Source organism: Olea europaea, unplaced genomic scaffold, assembly GCF_002742605.1.
Source record: "Olea europaea var. sylvestris unplaced genomic scaffold, O_europaea_v1 scaffold65, whole genome shotgun sequence".
NCBI classification, from domain to species: domain Eukaryota; kingdom Viridiplantae; phylum Streptophyta; class Magnoliopsida; order Lamiales; family Oleaceae; genus Olea; species Olea europaea.
In genome coordinates, this window is record NW_019264872.1 from 1,269,273 (window position 1) to 1,283,834 (window position 14,562).

Below are 14,562 nucleotides of genomic sequence, written 5' to 3' on the forward strand. Positions count from 1 at the left end.
CCAAAAACTGCCATGGGCTCGAAAATTAAAATGCAAATATAAACACCAATATTTTTCACCATAAAAAATGAAATAACCAAGTGCCACCAACCAAGTAAATGGTGGGGTCACTGATTTATTGTATTCTTTTTATTAGTTTAAGAAATAACAATATTTTTGTTCCATTGATAAATGTTTTTTATACACTTTATTCAGGGCCTTAAATAGTGATATTTAGTTGTTCCTTTGATGAAATATACTCCAAATTGTTGTATTTTTATATTAAATAGATAAAGTCAATGGCTGAACAAAAAATTGGAAGAAACAAAAGGAAAACTCAGAAAAATAATGAGTTTCAAAAGACAGGACCAAGTTGCAAATAATCCACGGATGAGATGGGCGATAATATAAAGATCAAAGATGCCAAGGCTTTAATTGGATACAATTGGAAGGAGGAAATAAGTGGAAATGACTTATTGACTAAGCCATACTTCCACATTGGCCCTTAATAAAAAATAAATTAATAAATAAAAAATAAAAAAATCTTAGATAAATAATGGACAAGATTCCCACTTTATCCTTATCTTCTACATTGCCAAGAGAGGAAGAGAGAAGAGGAAAAATTGAAATTATTTTTCCAAAAATCACATAGTCGACTCTTAAAATCAGATCTGATCGAACTTCAACATTATCACGGTCTACCTCATCACCACCATCATATTTCTTAGAACAAGGTCATGAATTTTGGAATTTTAAGCATTTAATTTTCCCTTTGACTTGTTTTATGATTTTTTGTGGATTATATTGTTATTATTGATGTAAATTCTTGATTATTTAGGTATAAAATAGTTGGTAGTTAATGGGACAAAAAAAGGGGGACCATGAGCTCGCCAGAAATGGCAATTTCTTACTATATTTGACGAGCAGTCGATGGAAATCTACTGTCTTTGAAGTCGGTTTCCACCGAATGTGAATAGTCGGCTCAGTCGACATTTATTTTTCTTTTTCCCCTTTTTCTGTAATNAAGGGGGGGGGGGGAAAGATTAAAAATGATTTTATTTCTAGACAATTCATCTGTTAAAAAATCATCTTGAATTTATGTTTTATTCTCTAATAATGACATAACTCGAAATTTTGAAAATGTAAAAAAAAAAAAAAAATTAAACGAGGTCAAAAGTTGTTCTGCCCCGCCATTGGGGCAAGATTTGCAGCCCGTCTCGCCCCATTGCCATCTCTACTATCACTCCTAAATATTACATTTTAGGTACAAAATGATGGGGAATGGGCATCAATAACATCAAGGACTAACGAAATGGCACAAAACTAAAATCATGCGGACTGACTCCTAAAAGAGAAGGTTGAGAACTGCTGCTGCAATTGATGCATTTTTTAATTATTTAGCGGAATATACTATTCTCTCCTAGTCACAACCCACAATATTATACTATGTACCAGCCTATCCGTCAACTTTAATGTTAAATGGCGTGGTTACAAAGAACTCATTTCGAAAAATGGTGGCAATTAGGGGTGAAGTTGGAGGGCCCTACAGAATTGATAATTAAAAAAAAAAAAAAAAAAAAACCTTTTAAAATGTCATGGGCTTGGGGGCTCAGACCTGCCCCTATTACTCGTTAGCATGGAAATGTAAAAGTCCAAAAACTGCCACGGGCTCGAAAATTAAAATGCAAATATAAACACCAATATTTTTCACCATAAAAAATGAAATAAACAAGTGCTACCAACCAAGTAAATGGTGGGGTCACTGATTTATTGTATTCTTTTTATTAGTTTAAGAAATAACAATATTTTTGTTCCATTGATAAATGTTTTTTATACACTTTATTCAGGGCCTTAAATAGTGATATTTAGTTGTTCCTTTGATGAAATATACTCCAAATTGTTGTATTTTTATATTAAATAGATAAAGTCAATGGCTGAACAAAAAATTGAAAGAAACAAAAGGAAAACTCAGAAAAATAATGAATTTCAAAAGACAGGACAAAGTTGCAAATAATCCACGGATGAGATGGGCGATAATATAAAGATCAAAGATGCCAAGGCTTTAATTGGATACAATTGGAAGGAGGAAATATGTGGAAATGACTTATTGACTAAGCCATACTTCCACATTGGCCCTTAACAAAAAATAAATTAATAAATAAAAAATAAAAAAATCTTAGATAAATAATGGACAAGATTCCCACTTTATCCTTATCTTCTACATTGCCAAGAGAGGAAGAGAGAAGAGGAAAAATCGAAATTATTTTTCCAAAAATCACATAGTCGACTCTTAAAATCAGATCTGATCGAACTTCAACATTATCACGGTCTACCTCATCACCACCACCATATTTCTTAGAACAAGGTCATGAATTTTGGAATTTTAAGCATTTAATTTTCCCTTTGACTTGTTTTATGATTTTTTGTGGATTATATTGTTATTATTGATGTAAATTCTTGATTATTTAGGTATAAAATAGTTGGTAGTTAATGGGACAAAAAAAGGGGGACCATGAGCTCCCCAGAAATGGCAATTTCTTACTATATTTGACGAGCAGTCGGTGGAAATCGACTGTCTTTGAAGTCGGTTTCCACCGAATGTGAATAGTCGGCTCAGTCGACATTTATTTTTCTTTTTCCCCTTTTTCTGTAATTTTTTTCCTTTTGTTATTTAGTTTGTCTTGTTTTTATTATATTTTTTTGAATTGTTTTTGAATTTCTTTTTTTAATCGTTTTAAAATTTCTAATGTTGTTTGATTTAAAATTATTTTTAATTCTTTTCGTGTTATGATAAAATGTAATATTTTCAATTCTAACTAAACATTATTTATTTTTAATTTTAATTATTTCAATTTTCATTTAAATACTTTGTAATAGAGTTTTTTCCCTTTTTCTTTTTTCCTTTCTTTTTTTTTCTTTTGTTTAATTTACTTTGTTTTTATTAAAATTTTGTTTGAAATTTTTTTAACCAAATAAGCAAATTTCTTATTTTTTTATGTTTTAATTTAAATTTTTTTAATTAAATATTCTTCGTAAGCAAATCTTTTATTTTTCCAATTTTAATCAAAAAATATTTATATTTTTTATTTAATTTTAAAATTTTCTTATTGTTTAAATTTATATATATAATATTTATATTCTAGATAATATTGTAGAATAATATTTATTATAGAATAATCTTTCAAATGAATCTAAGTCTTGCGTCTAGTAATTACGATCCAGTTCCCTTTATTTTCTGTTATTATGTTTTATTCAATTATCTCTTGTATAATGTTCTAACATTTTGAATTTTAATAGGATGAATTATCATCTGGACGCAAAGTTGAGACAGATGCCAATAAAGCTACGTAGTACAGTAGCTTTGACAGTTTCACTACTGTATTGAAAATGCTTAATAATTAGCATACAAATATGTTGTGATAGTCCTTTCTTTGGCCTCTGTACTAGTTGAGAGAGATGTAGTACTCAGGGTAGATTATCAATGCATTTCTATGCTAGTTGTTGAGTGCAGTTGACGGTGATGCTCTCCATTTCGAACTCGGGGGCAAAGTCGTTAGTTTTTCTATGTTCAAGTTTGCTAATCACTGGATTAAAGATTATGGGGAATGAATTAGCTAGTGATATGACTCATAGAAGAAATAGGCTGCATGATGCTTACTTCCAAGGACATGGGACGGTGATTTTGCCGCAATTGAATGATGCAATCAGGAGGTGTGACCAGATGTTAGACAGACTGATGTTAGGTCTCGTCTACATCTTTGAGAACTTGGTGGGAGTGTCACCACAAGAAGACTACGATCGACTTCTTCCATCTTGAGATCGTTGACGACATTGATCGCTTCAACAACTATCCATGGGGCTAAAGATGTTTCGAGGATACCATACACGTCTTTAACAGATCACACTCAAAGCCCAAGAGGTCCGTGTATAAGTACGACACATATGAATTGCCCCTGACGATGCAGGTAATGATTAACATAATCAATGTTAAAATATTTTTTCTATTGAATTTATATATCATAATTGTATGTGTTGCAGATCTGGGCTTATGAGACTGTCCCCCTATTAGGTACCCATTTTGCGAGGCGATGGGAGACACGCTACACTTGGATGCACAATTGGCGATCATCTTAAACGAAGGGATGTCCCATTAGGAAACAATTATCGACTCTCCTTGACGACCATCATGTGAGTATTATGCATTTGTGATTTATATTGTACGTAGTTTAAAATCTCATTACATGATTGTTAATGATTTGAACTGTCAATATGTCAGCTTGAATTAATAACTTATTTGACGTCGTCGATGTGAGTATTAGCCATGCTATACATCCAAGATGATCATATGTCCGATTCTATCCATGCCCGATATTGGGTAAGTAAATTGAATATAATTTATTGATTACTATTTTGTATGAGCTAGCAATTACGGTTGAGAGCTGATAGGATTTATAGCAGAGGAGGTCGGCACGTTGCACCAAGAGATGATAGAGAAGGTCAACGATATCTTACGACAGTTGGTAGGAAGGGTTGAAGATTTATCCGATGATGTTAGAGTGCTGTATGACCATTAGGTGGACCTTTAGGATGAGATTACATCACTTCGAGGTGATATGCCAGCAGGCAATGGGGTGATGAAGATGGTAACTGAGGGATGATCGAGAGGGTGAGACCGCTAAGTACAATAGCAGGGGTTCTCGTGGTTCTGGTTTGGATAGTAGGGGTGCCTCTCGTAAGTGCTTCTTTAGCAGTTGGAAAGCTTTCTCGTACTCATCCGTCTATTGGAACTTCTTTCTTTACTTCAAGACTTTGAAGAAGGATAGTCTCTTGTCAGTGGTCCTTGAGATGAAGCCCTTGAGTACGGCTATCCGACCGTTGAGGCTTTGGACCTCCTTTGACTTCTGAGGTGACCTCATTTCCAGTAAGGCCCTTATCTTTTTTGGATTCGCTTCGATTCTTCTTTGGTTCACAATATACCCTAGAAATTGGCCCAAAGTTACCCTGAAGGTGCACTTGAGAGGGTTCAACTTCATTTTTATACTTTCTAAGAATCTGAAAGGTCTGGTCCAGGGTGACTTACGTGTTCTTTTGCCTGGAGGCTTTTAACTAGCGTGTCATCTACGTAGACTTCCATAATTTTGCCAATGAGCTCAACAAACATCATATTGACCAGCCTCTAATATGTAGCTCCGATATTTTTCAATTCGAAGGGCATCACCTTATAGCAATACAACCCTCTATCTATGATGAATGATGTGGATTCCTCATCAAGTCGAAACATGGTATCTGGTTGTACCCTGAGTATGCATCCATAAAGCTCTGGAGCTCGTGTCCAGCAGTGGAGTCTACCAGTTGGTCTATCCTTGGGAGAAAGAAACTGTCCTTAGGACATGCCTCATTCATATTTGTGAAATCTACACATACCCTCCATTTCTCACTAGGTTTCTTCACGAGGATCGGGTTGGATATCCACTTTGGATAGATGGCTTTTCTGATGAAGTCGCTGCGGCTTAATTTGTCAATTTCTTCGTTTAGTGCTTCATATCGCTCTGAGTTGAGGGCTTGTCTTTTCTGTCGATGCGGGGCCCTGGAAGAATTGATGTTAAGGTGGTGGCAGCTGACCCTTGGGTCTATTCTCACCATGTCTTCATGTTTCTAGGCGAAGATTTCCAGGTTCCTTTTCAGAAAGTTTATTATTTCTTCTTTCATTTCGAGGGATAACACTTTCCCAATCCGCAAGACCTGAGTGGGGTTTTCAGGGATGGTGGGAAAAGTTTCTAATTCTTCCATTAGGGTTGCATTTGGTTCAGACTCAATGATTCGAGGATCCAACTCATCAAGAGGGTGCCCTTCTTCAGGGGCCTCTACCATGTCGACATCTTCCTCCTGTTCGGAGGTATGCCCTTGTTCAGGGGCGTCGAACATTTCTGTGTCCACGTCGAATTCATTGGAGGCCTCTGTTAGGATGATACTAACAGTGCGGGGTTCAGATTTTCATAGAGAGTTGATGTAACATGCCTTTGAGCCCATTTGATTCCCTCGAACTATAGCAATCTCATGCTCAGTTGGAAACTTCATACACAAGTAATGGATGGATGTGACTGCCCAAAGCTCTTTCAAGGCAGGTTGGCCCAAAACTCCATGGTAAGCTGATTTGTGGTCGAACACTAAGAACTCCATAAAGTCGTGGGCCACTACGGGGTTGACCCCATCTCGATAGGTAGAGTAATTTGTCCTCATGGGACGATGCTGTCGTCGATAAATCTAAATAGTGGGTCAGTCATGGGAATCAACCCATATTCAATCTGCATTTTATCGAAGGTGGACCCGAATAGTATATTCACCGAGCTGCCATTGTCAACGAGCATGCGTTTGAGCCCGTTTCGAGTCACTACGACTTTTACTACTAATGCATCACAATGTGGTTGGTGAACTCCTTGCGCATCTTCTTGAGAGAAAGTAATCGAGGCCATCTTGTTGGCCTCTTGGGTCTGATTAACAATGTAGGTAATCATTGGTGGATCCTCTGGGCGTTCCTGGTGTTGCCCCCAATGTGAGATACTCCAATGATTGTATCAATTTCCCTGATAACTTGGCCTCCAGATGGGGCCTGATCCCTATGCATGGACTCTCATCTGTTCCTGGATTCTCACCTCCGGGGCGATTGGTCTCTATATCGCCTCTCTTCCCTATTTGGGGAGGTAGACCTACGGGGATATTCTTCCCTCCGTAGGTTAATCCGATTCGAGGATCGAGGAGCATCTCTACATTCGCTGGTGTCGTGTCCGTAAAGTTGATGAAAGGTGCAGAACCTTGCCCCTTCCAGGGGCATGTTTGATCGTTTCCTCTTCTTTCAATTATTTGTTCCCTCGGATGGTCCTGCTTTACCACGAGCATTTTCATATGCTAGCACTGGCACTGCATTTAGAGTGGCTAAAGCTAATGCCTGCCCAGATGTGGAGGCTGCTGTATGACCTGCTTGGTTCCATTACTGGGTGACGAGGTGTGCTGCCAATCCTCGACCTACTTGTCGCTGAGGTGGAGGGGGTCCCTGCACTGCACGGTTTCAATGATCAATCATCTCTTCATTGACAATCTCCACTCTCATCATTTCTACCAGTTCATCATAGGTAGTGGGATTCTTGCTACGTACATCCCTCCAGAACAAAGTGTTCATATTGAGGCCAGCTTTCAAAGCTGAAAGGGCATCTCTGTCAGTGACTTGCTTGCAATATGTGATTTCATCAGTGAATCTGATGAGATAGCTTTTTAGTGTCTCATCAGGAGCTTGCCTCATATCTTGCAGGAGTTGCACTAGGGCCTCTCATTCCCTTCGTGAAATGTATTGGTTCAAAAATGCCTTCTACAAGTTTGGCCAGCTTCTGATGCTTAGGGGTGGTAACCTGCTGTACCACACTTCGGCAGCTCCGGTGAGGGTTAGATGGAAGGCCGGTGGCGGATTTAGTATGTGGCCAACTAGGGCAGCCGCCCTAGCTGGATTCACCAGTAGGAATTTTTTTTGTTGGTAATAGATAAAAATTTTAGGTTATATAATTGGTAGTTCATTTTATTTTCAAACATCCCTCTTGCTTAGTTGGTTAGAGCTTCCTTTTATATATTGTAAGTCATAGGTTCGATTCCTTCGCCTCCATTTCATTGTGTAAAATTTTTATTTCTACAATATTTATCAAAATTAATTCCCTAAGGAAAGGATTCGAACTTATAACTTTTAGAGTTAGGATGATTGGAAGCTTAACCATCATGGTAATGGTTGAATTTTAATTCTAAATTTAACAAAATAATATATGTTAAGACTTCACAAAAGGGTTTTTTTTTATGCTTTAATAATCTATAAGATATGACTTATGAGTATTGAGTTTTAGTTTATATGTTATTTGAGAATTTGTTTACTGTGAATTGTGATATTAAAAATTAATTTGATTATTGTGAAATGTGAATATGTGATTCATGAAAATTGAAAATGAGAAATTGGGAATTTATAATTTGTGATGAATTGGTGTTGAGAATTGAAAATTGAAACTTTAATTATATTTTAAAATTAATTTTAATTACGTTTAATATTTGATTAACGTTCAATTCTCAAACTAATTATGGAATGATTCTTTCAATTGAATTTTAATCTAGTTCTTGTAGTGGTGTATCTAATCTCTCAACTACTTTTAGTCAAGCAAACGATTTGTTAAGCATTGATAACACAAAGAAGTCTTATGTATCATGTAAATTATATTATTTCGGATTGTATGAAAATATAATAAGATATAAATATACGATTTTTACGTTTTAGTATATTTACATATAGATCGAAGAATTTTTAATATTATTTAATTTAATATTATTAAAAGATATCGCTATAAGGCCATTAACTATCGACATTCAACAGCCAACGATTAATGGCCGCTCTAGCTGAGTCGAAGTCCTGGATTCGCCAAAGGCCCTACATTTTAGTGCCGGTGAGGCCCCTATGAGACTCATCTGCGTCATGTACTTAGTCAAGTGTTTCTGTGGGTTTCCCTTGCCTTAATACTTTGGGATTTTAGGGGGCATGAAGTTTGCAGGCATCGGAAAGCTTCGAATTTCCCTGAAGAAGGGGAGGTTGTCATCATCATCATCCTCCTCCTCTGATGCATTTTGGGGGGGGAGGGGTGGAGGTATCTCTTCTCGACTATCCCAATCCGTCAGGTTTTTCCTCTCCTGCCTATTTCTAGGCGGAGGGGTACTTGTTCCTACTCTTCTGAACTGATCTCTGCACGGAGCAAACCCTATTGCTAGGGTTCTGCCCTATTCTGTCGAAGACACTGACAGACCTTTGAGGTTCGTATTCTAGTGGAAAGTTCTCTCCTAGTCGTGGTTCTACTGGTTGGCTCCCCTGTGCGTATGATGTGACATCCACACCCACTTCTCCTTCAAGGGGTGTTCCCAGCGCTGGCTCGAATAGCCTCGGCCATGAGACGCAGGAATTTCTTGAGCTGGGTAAGATCCTTGAGGCATCTGGAAGCCTGACCTCGGGCATGCATGAAGAATTCACGCATCGCCACATTCTGAGCTACAATGTCCCTCATTCCAGTAGCTATTTGAGCCATTCCTTCACTGAGCGCTCCTGTCTTGTTGCCTCGGCGACATCGGTGATGGGGTCCCCGATGCATGACATTGGTCCTGATTACCTCTTCTTTAGAGGCATCCCTGTGCCCTTCAAAATTTGCATCTTCATTACTATAACTCATCTTATCTACTTTTCGAGGGTGTTAAGAACTTTGATTGTAGGTTGACTTTGTTCTTTTTCAAGAGCGTGCCCTTTTTAGGGTAAGTCAATGGTTTGCCTGTGGCTTTTTCTGTGAACAATGCAGAACTTTTGGAAAGGGAAGTTTTTCATAGACGATGCCAATCTGTTGACCTCGAGAATTGGACCTTCCACGTGGCCAACAGATAGCTAATCTACGTAATCCTCCCTGCGCACAACAACACACGGTCAGAAGCACATGGTCGAAACCAGTGGTGGTGGTGTCAGCCGCATACACTCCGACGGTCAAGTCGGCGTTAGGTGATCAGAACAGTGCTCATGTTGTGCAATAGAGTGGGGAAGACAATATATATTTCTTAGTATGGAGAGCTAAATTGTGTGTGTTTCCTTACTTTTGTCCTTGTAAAATTGATTCGAGAAATAATTCGAGAATATAAGGGGTCTGTTTAGCAGTGATTATGAAAATTGATTTTTCAACCGTTAGAGAGATAATTGGGTCCTACCCATGAGTGAAGAAGTAAAAAATGACGATTGAAATAGTGAAATAACAGTAAAAAAATTAATTTTTTGGGGTGAAAATTTGCTACCAAATGAGGGCAAAATGTTAAATAAAGATTCATGTAGATGACTCAATAGTTGACAAGATTTCCAAATTCTGAACCTTTTACCAAGAGAATGAAGAATTGTCAAGTGAAGAGGACAAATACAAAAGTCAGATCCATATTTTTCTTATCATAATTCATTCTGTAGATTCTGGCATGTAAAGCAACCTTGATAACATTACCCAAAAACTAATAAATTCGTCCTTGATGCAAGCCACTAGTCAGTTCTATACCCACAACCCGTTGAACATGAAAAGTTATGGATTTACGTGTAATATTATTTTGTTGAAAAACGTATAATTAAAATAGAGTCAAATCACTATTAAAGAATATATTTTTATGCAAAAAATGGGGTTCAAACAAAAACAAAAACATAACAATCTAAGAGAATATATTGCTTAAATTTTTACTTTCAAATCTACATGAATATATATGTTAAAGAGTAATACTATTCACAATGGCACTATCGATAATCATTCTACGTATCGCATATGTGATAATTTATTATTCAATGTCACTCAATTTCATATGTCATATTTATATAATGCAATATATCATAGGCACTCAAATTCATAGGTTAGAACAAAGTCGATGTATGATTTGATTTTTGAAATTTTTCTGTACAAATCTATTAATTTTGAAATATTATTATGAAAGTATTATAGTTATTAAGAGGTTGTTTAGTGGAGATTAAAATTAAATTTTTAGTAGACTTTGATAGAAGTTTTTGAAATTTGTGATCGAAAAGTTGTGTGACCCACGAAAATTATAGTTAATATTGGTTGTTTGATTTTGACTTAATTAAAATCTGAGCCAAACAAAGACTAAAATTTCCCTATAATTTAATGGGAAATATAGTGCTGAATCCCATTTTCATCCTAGAGATATTTTGTTATAATAATAAATATTTTTTGGTACTAATTTAAAATGTTACACAACTGACTTTTAATTACTTAATTTATTAAATATAATTTTTAAAATTATCTTTTCTTTACCAATAAACTTTACTCTTTGAAAAAATAACTTTTCAAAATAATTATTTAATTAAACTTGTCCATGTAGAAACATAACATTCTATATACGTATTAAAATTTATCTGAGGCGGACATTATAAACTAAAAAATTAGAAGTAAAAAAAAAAAAGGTTAAAGAATAATATTCTCAACAATTTATTGAGAAAATGAAATTGTAGTCGAGAAAATCATATGAAAGTATATAAATATTTGGCCTCAACTAGTTGTTAAGATATCGCACATTTAGCCCCTATCAGAGAGTGATTTTTTTTTTTTTAACAATTTTTTTATCGTTGATGAGTTCATTAATGTCATTATTGCTACAATTATTGTCTGTCTTAGAAATAAATTATCAGAAATGTCCGTCTTTTGAGAAGAATGAATTAAAATATGGAAGGGGCACATACGCTATCCTACTTTATCGAGTTAATAACTACGGCTAGTATGAGATTGAAATATACCATGACCCCGTTTGGTAACCATTTTTTTTTCAAAATGCATTTTTCTCTCTCTTCTTTTCAATCACAAAACTTCATTAAAATAATATTACACGTAAATAAAAAAAATTCCTTATTTTTCAACCACACATTTCCCATCAATTTAGTATTCCAAAATGCATTTTTACATAAAAATAGCTCCCAAACACCCTCTATATAAATATAAAGGTAAAAAAAAAAGCTACAAATTGGATAAAAAGTTCTCCCACACAAGGGCTTAATTTTAAATTGTTGCTCAATATCAATAAATATTGATTTTATTCTTTTGCATCGTTTCAATTACTATCTCGGCTTTATGAATCACAACCACTCGATTAGACATGTAATTGAAGCTATAATTATTAATCAATTCAATTTCGAGTCGTTCTAAATACTGAAAATGAAATTATCATTTTCAGAAAACCATACATGAAAATCTACTCACAACTTCCATCAAATGGAAGAACCAGAGAAGACATAATAATTACATACATTCTTCTGATAAAACTCTCTCTCTCTCGTGTGATTTTGATAAAGCTTATCTCGATCGAGTTAAGAATCTAACTCAGGCATAGAAATTGTTTGAACTTTGTCAAACACGACACAAGATCCAGCACCAGAATCACTTTTTGGTGATGCTTTTTTTTGAGTTTCGAGTCTCTTCATCTTCTTCTCTTTATGAAGTTTCCTCAATACGTAAACTTGAGCAATATCAGCATTAGGACTCAACATGATTGAATAACCAAACTAGCTTTTCTAATGCAAAAATTATATGAATTTTCTGATTTTATATGATAGAACGTATAAATCGGTAAATAAATGAATAAAGAAACACCATGAATGGGAGATATATATAGACATTTGGTGAACTTTATTCGGACGTAATGCATGACTTGCTTAACAAGAAAAGTTAGTTTATTTCTCATTCTCAAGTATAATTTTTTTTTTATTCTAGATGCTTCCTTGAGATTCAAGAGTTTACTAATCAAATTTCTCTTAACAATAAGTTTTTTATTTCTTTTTTTTTCTCTTAAAAATAATTAACCACAGTTGCAGAGATATTATAACATAATTCGTAATGGGGTGTTACACTTGAATCCAGCGTGGAATAATTAAGGATACATCTTTACCATTTTACTTGTTCTGTCACATAACATTGATCGAAGATCTTTACATTTTTGCTACAAGTTTAAATTTTTACAATTAGTATGCTCCGTTTTGGACAAATTCTTTGATATATCATCCACGCAAATAGCTCAACTTTTTCATGCATTCTTTTCCCCCACATTGAATAGAAATGAGAGGGGCGAGGAAAATGGAGCATTTAACTATTAAAAAGAAATCTACAAAATAATAGAGTGCCTAACACTTTCCTCTTCCAAAATTAAATAGTATTGTAAAGGCAGGATCACACGATATTTGGTTGAAGAAACTATACATTTGAGGCGAGGCTAGTAACCTAGTTTAATCTTGAGTGTCGAAGCAATCAAGCTTAGGAGAGCCTTCACTTGTTGACTGTAAACTTGTGATAGTGAGATCAATCCAAACTATGAGAGGGTAAGGACTACAGCTATGTAAATTCCTAATCTTAAAACACAACCCCGGGATAATTGAGTGAAAAGAATACGTTTTGGGGGTTGTGTATCTCTCAAGCGAGTAAGGATACATTCGACCACTTGGGGTCGGGACTCAAATTCATCATGAACCTAATATGTTAGTATGAATTCACATACACTCGTCAAATATGCATTTAACAGGTAAAGGTTGATGTCATTTTTGAACTGATAAATTTTCATAAAGTCAAATACTTAGTCCAATCTTCAGCCACAACAGGGTATTAAGCCATGTTTGTACAGAATTAAGTCATTATCTTGTTTGAGGACAAACAATAGTTCAAGTTTGGGGGGTTTGATAAGTTTGTTTTTGCACACTTATTTAGGTCACAAACATGACTTAATAACAAGTAAAATGATTGAATTGTGACTTAATCTCTTTACATTTGTGAATTGTAGAGAACACTAATGAACATGGTGAAATTCAGGAGAAAGACGCGAAAGGACTAAAATGACGCAAAGTGAAAGTTCAGGGACCAAGGTGCAATTATCCAAAAGTTGACCCAATGAACAAATCAAGAAATTGATTAAGACAAATGCCAATTGATGATATCTTGGAATGATGAAATGGAAAGAATGAAGAAAAGATGTCAAAAAGTGAAAGATTCAAGTAGAAAGACCAAAATGGAATTTTTACATAGTTGGTAGCACTATGCGATTCCCTCTATGCGGCCGCATAGAGGCAAATCGAGAATAATTTCTCAGTAAATGTTTACTCCATGCGACTGCATAGAGATGCTCTATGCGGTCGCATAGAGTAATTCGAGGCCAAATTCGCACTCCTTATTTCGTCGAAACTCTTATGGAAACAAGATTTTTAGGGTCCTATATAAACAAAAACTCGACCAGAATGAGGGCGATGCCATTTTTACAAGAAAAAGGGAGATTTTGAAGGAGAAAATGAAGAGAGAACAAGAGGAAAATATCGCGCTAATTGAAGAATTGATTGAAATTTGATTCGGGTGATGACGTTTCTTCAACCTTTTTTGTATTTTCTTCTTTTTAGCATGTTAGGCTAGATTTTTCATTGTTAGGAGATCAATGAACCTTGTAATACCACGTTTGATTTTTGATTTGGAGATTTGACATATTTAAACACATGTTCCGGAATTGAATGATTTAAATGTTTTTATTTCCATATTATTATTGTGCACGTAATTATATGATTTTGGTGGCCTGTTTTATGCATTCGAAAGAAGGAAAATAGGCTTGACATAGTATAAAATCATCATAGGTCCGATAGGGGATAGAAATATACCTTTATAACTTGTGTAAATTATTGAATATTCGTGAAATCATAATGCATTCTTGTATATTGGTATTCGTCATAGAAATATAGTCGAATCACATATTGGGGTAGGTTTAGCATTGCTCGAGAGAGAATGCTAAATTAAAATAGGAATATTGATTCATCAATTGTGGGAATGTGTGTCAAATTTGCATAATTAAAAGTTGAACGGGTGTTGCTTGGGGATTCGTGATCCTAGTGCGTTAGTAAATTCATTAATTTCATAAATTCTCGTAGATTGCGTCCAGATCATTTTGCAATGTGGATTCTCACTAGCTATCCCGAATGTGGATTGTTCTATTGGCGTTGACCTTATTGCACAAAATTTGCAT